We start from the raw sequence: 5,362 nt of genomic DNA on the forward strand, positions 1-5,362 counted from the left end.
GTTGAGGACTTTAAGCTGCAATGGAAATGTGCTTTATTCTTTCCAGCACAGGCCCCATTTAAACATAGGTATCATTTCTTTTTCTGAGGAAAGCACCAGGAAGATTTGATAGTGCTGAGCCAGAACTGTTTGCCTCCCAGGCATCTTGTGAGACAGCAGGTTGACTCAGGGAGCGGTTGCATCCAACTTTGGCATGGGGGGAGGAGATCAGCTCTTCAGGAAATGATGTTGGTGCACATTAATGTGCTCTGCTAAGGGAGCTCCAGAACCCTTGCACAGGTATTGGCTTGGATTCTCATGGTTGCTGGTCCTGTTGGAAATATCAGAACACTAAAATGTAGCTCTGTCAGCCATTGTATTTAGGGGAAGGGCACCACAAGTAGTAAGGGGTGTGTGTCTGATTCAGTTCTATTCCAAATTTAACTTGTGTTTTGGGTGAACTTGGTGGGTGGGTGGGTGGAGTTGATACCTGCCAAGAGCGTCCCAGGTTGATCCTATTAGTATGCATCCCTACAGATGAGGAAGTTACAGTGGTAAGTTATACTCAGGGGGACTATGTCTTTGAATATGACCATCCTCCTTGCCTGAGTGAAAATAAAAGAAAACTGTCTGAAATGACAGATTCAACAAAACCGTGTGCTGGAACACACAGGGGAAGCAGTGCAGGCTCAGGATGATGAACTGAAACTATTAGGAAAGCGATAAAGTAGATACCCTAATAATAATAATGAAAATTTCTTGCATGAATACTCTGTGCCAGCTACTGTATTCAAGGCAGGATCTCAGTGTCCTTGTCCTATTCTGTGTGGCAGGCAAGCACTGTGACCTTTTTTTTTCACAGAGGTGCCTGGGGCACTGAGAAGTCAAGGCCCTGCCTAGAGTCACACGACCAGAAAGTGCAGACACAGGACTTGAACACAGACTGGCCTGATCCCAACATTTCTGCTCTTTCTACCAAGCTGCTCAGGGAAGGCACACACTCGAGCTTCATTGATACCAACACATGGAGCACCTGCTGGCTGTAGAGCAATGTACAAAATCCCCAGGGTGCTAAAAAGAAGCATAAAGCCAACTGTGCTTGCAATATAGTTCCAAAGAAAGCAATTAACTACTTGTGTGGTTACTAATTGGGTTAGAATAAGGGCCAACTCCCAAGAAAACAATAATCCTTCCAAGAGTAGAAACAATATCTGCTTTCCTATCCAGAGTGCCATGCTCCTAGGCCTATACTGGACAGGCTCTGGTAAAACGTCTCTTGATGATGAAAGGATGGACATGCCATTGTGGAATAACTAAGGTCTGAAAGCTGATGGTCCTGAGTGACAATTCCCAAACGAGATGAGTGCTCTTGGTGAGTTAACTCCTTCAATTTCCTAGTCTGTGAGAAGGAAGAACAAAACTAAGATTTAGTGAATTTTCTGGCCTCTTCCCAAGGTTCAGTAGAGATAAACCGAAGTAGTGCATAAATGTGTTATAAAATGCTGTAAGGAATATCTTCAAGGAGTTTATTCCTTGGAAGGGCTTCAGGAAATCAGGGGAGAGGAAGAGGTCCTGGAAGGATATATGCTTGGGGATAACTTCATGCATGAAGAGCACACAGGAAGCTATAGTCTTCAGTTCTAGAAGCCTTTAGCTGATCAACCTTCATTTTATGGTGGATCATAATCATGTTTTAAAGCATGGACTGAGAAGCTAAACAATGGGAAACAAAGTTCCCTCCAGCTTTAGAGTTAAGGATCATCTTATTTGATGAAAGTGGGCTTGCCACTTTTCCTCCTGGTGAGCTTTGCTATCTTCCTTCTCTGCTTGACGATTTGTACCCGAGAAGTGACAGTTCCTAGGACAAGGAAGCATAGGGAGAAGACTCAGGGTCTGGATTAGAGCTCCTATTATTGTGACAAATTTCTTCATTCTAAATCCTAGTTTCCTCAGCAGAAAAAAACGTACACAATTATAGTACCAACCTCGTAGGGTTATTGTAATTTTTTTTAGTTAGGTATTTCTATAAGTTTGGTGCACCAACTGGGAAATAAATTTAGGCTACTGTTAATATTATTATTGTGTGTATAATTATAATCTCAAATAGCACTGTAATCCTGGTTTTCTTCTACAAGTCTCATCCCAAAATATACTTGTTTTCAGTTAAAGTTCAATTTTATAGAAAGAGATGTTAAGACTTTGAGAAAAGTTAGTGAAATCAATGAACCAAAAGTTGCTTAAAAATTACTATAAGGCAAGAAGCCTGAGAATCATTCTTTCTGGATCCAGATTGTACCTCTCCAATAATATAAATTGATGAGTAAATTGGAGTAGGGATAACCTAATTTGTAAGATTAAGAACAAATGACAGCCAAAAAATTTTATTTTCTACCACCCTTCCATTAACAGCGTTAGAGAAAGCAAACAAGGCATTTATTATCATTTGCTCTTTATTGACTTAAATTTCCAAACTGGTAGGATCTCAAAACAAGTTTGGAATAATTACACAGCTTCCAAAGTTCCTTAATTCAACTTTCAAAGGCCATGAATTCCTTCCAACAAAAAACCTGAAGTGAAAAAAAGGACCTTCGACAAAAATGCTATTCCTGTTATCTCTTTAAATAGTTTCAGAGTTTGTAGACTCAGGGGAAGCTTTTCTTTTTGGATGGAGTGGAAAGAAAGAAGAGGGGATGAAAAATATTTCTTAGGTTTCCAGCAGCGGTGATGGAAAATCCCCAACCTAGAGGTTTGGCTTCTCCCTGGAAAAGAACACTCCAGGGAGTCCCTGGGAGATCCTGCCATACACCATGCTCCACTTGGTTGGTGGAACTCACTCACACACACATCCTAGGAACCTCTACCCACTGATCAATGTTCACTAAGGTCCATTGAAATGGACCCAAGACTCTGCCACTAGGCAGCCATTTTTTCTCCCTGAAGCTGCCAAACCCAAGGAAAAGTGATTCTGGTATCACTTGGTTATGTATAACATTTTTTTTTTAAATAAATGGAACTCTGAAAAGATCATGGGAAAAAAGAAAATGTAAAGTTAAAACAGACATTACCTTTCTGCCCCATAAGAGATTTGTCCTCAAGCACACAAAAATGGTTGGAAATCCCAGAGCAGCAACTTGGAAATTTCACCTGGTACATTATGTGCCTGAGCCTTTTAAGGTCACACAGACACCTGTGTGCTGTTTGTCAACATTAACCTTAATCTTGTTTCCTGTTTGAGTGGTATTTATTTCATTTTTCTTGATTTTCTTCTCTATGTCATAATTATTTCCATTTCCTCTGTGACATTTCATGAAGGGAAAACCTTTAGGTAGGGGATGATACTGTAACTTCCAAGCCACAAGCACAGATTTTAATCTTACCTGGGAGAACACCTGCCTCCCTTCTGAGACTGGTTATGTCTGAATTGATTTGTCTATCAGCACCTTTTCTGATGAGCTGTGTGGCCCTGAATGGCAGTGAAGAAACTTGCTGCAGTAGGCAGATAATCAGGCTTATTACTATACCCCTCCTCTCACACACTTATAATTTCTTTGTGGCAAGATCATTTAAAATACACTTACCCATTTGGAAATATGCAGTGCATTGTTATTTGTGAAATTGCCAGGCTGTTCAGTGGATCACCAAAACTTGTTCCTCAGATAAAACTTTAAATCCTGTCCTTACCTTGGAATAGTGAAAGACACGAGGCAAGTTATTTAACCCCTTCTAACCTCAGTTTCCTCATTTCTAGAGTTCAGCCTATACCAGCATTCACAGGGATGTTATAAGGATCACATAATTAAATGAAGGTTCAGTAAATTCTAACTCCACTATTGTATTTTCTCAAGATCTCATTGGACTAGATGCCTGAGAGAGATGATATAAAAGTGTTCAACATTTTATGACAACCTTACTGTAATCTGTGCACTTTCTAAAGATTATGATGCCTGTGTGTCTTCAGCTTCCCCCCAATGATCACTTTGACAAGGAGAAATTCAACATGTTGTCATCTTGAACTGCAATATCCTATTTTCTGGCCCCAAATTCCTATCTATCCTCCAACTTTGACTATACCTTCTTACCCTGACCCTTAGTAGGGTCACCCCGTTACCTATACTTTGGATCCTGTAGTCTTTCACCTTCACACAAACCTTACATGTATTAATTAAGCCTTCTCTGCTCTTAGTGAGGTCCTTCCCATCAGCATTTAAATCTATTCTAGGCCCTCTCATATTAAAAAAAAAACAAAAACAACCCTGAGCCATATTTCCCCTCTTGTAACCACCTCTTCTTTTTCATTTCTTCAGAGCCAATCATTTAACAAATTATATATTCCTGGCTGTCAATTTTTTATACCTGACTCACTCCTTAGACCAATTTGGCTTCTTGCTCAACATTCCACCAAAAATCACTCAGTAAGATCCTTAATGGTCTCTATGTTTTTAAATCCAAAAGACTCTTTTAGTCTCCATCTCATTTACTCCTCACACTGACATTGCACATGGTCTCTTTTCGCTGGGTCTTCTTGTCTCTGGGATGTGGCATTTTAATTTTCCTTCCGCTTCTCTGGCTGATCTTTTTTTGTCTCTATTTCTGGCTCTAACCTCTCCTCTTTTCATTAAGTTCTTCAACTTTCAGTCGTAAGCCCTCTACTTACTCTTTGCATGTTCTCTAGACAATAATGATATCAGTTATGTGATAAGAACTTACATCTCCAGCACAGGTTGCTCTTATGTATTGAAGATTCAGATGCTCAACTACTTATTTGCTCAATATCCATTTGGAAGACATTCTTCTTCAACTTGTCCAAGACCAAATTCATGATCTTCTCCAGAAAACCTGCTACTCTTTCTTTGTTCCCTACTTCAGTGAATGACACCATTATTCATCCAGCATGGATCATTCGTGATGCCTTCTCGGTCACTCACCATACCTAATTCATCACCACGGCCTATAACTTTTCCTTCCTAAAGGTCTCTGAAAACCATCTTGGATCCCATATTTCCGTAGTCATCACCTTAATCTATACTGCCGGTTTCTCCTCAGCTTCTTCTGTTTTAACTCTCCTTTCTCAACTCCATTCTTTCCTGTATATTGCAGCCAATCATGTGGTGTCCTTCCTTAAAACTTGCCAGTGATTTCTATTGGACCACAGGGGAAAAAAAATACAAATCCTTTAAATGATGTGGCAAAGATTGCCTTTCCATAATATCCATTTTCCTCACAAAAAAATCTTAATTATTGTGATGGATGTGTATCTTAGACATACACACACACACACCCATTTCCACAAAAAGGAATAACCTATGAGGTATAAAGAGAAGTTGTTAAGTGGAATAATAAGGTTAGTCCTTTTATCTTTGCCCTTTTTGTGCTTTGTGCCTAG

The 5,362-nt window shown here is 39.8% G+C and overlaps 1 pseudogene across 1 annotated transcript in view; it reads left to right on the forward strand.

The window, feature by feature from the left end:
• LOC101725336 (protein SGT1 homolog pseudogene) overlaps positions 1-5,362 on the forward strand; it is a 103,337-nt pseudogene that overhangs the window by 74,448 nt on the left and 23,527 nt on the right. The window lies entirely within an intron of this gene.

This window comes from Heterocephalus glaber, unplaced genomic scaffold (assembly GCF_053883595.1).
Source record: "Heterocephalus glaber isolate CG9 unplaced genomic scaffold, H.glaber_assembly_v1.0 deba00001481, whole genome shotgun sequence".
In the NCBI taxonomy this organism is placed as follows: Eukaryota; Metazoa; Chordata; class Mammalia; order Rodentia; family Bathyergidae; genus Heterocephalus; species Heterocephalus glaber.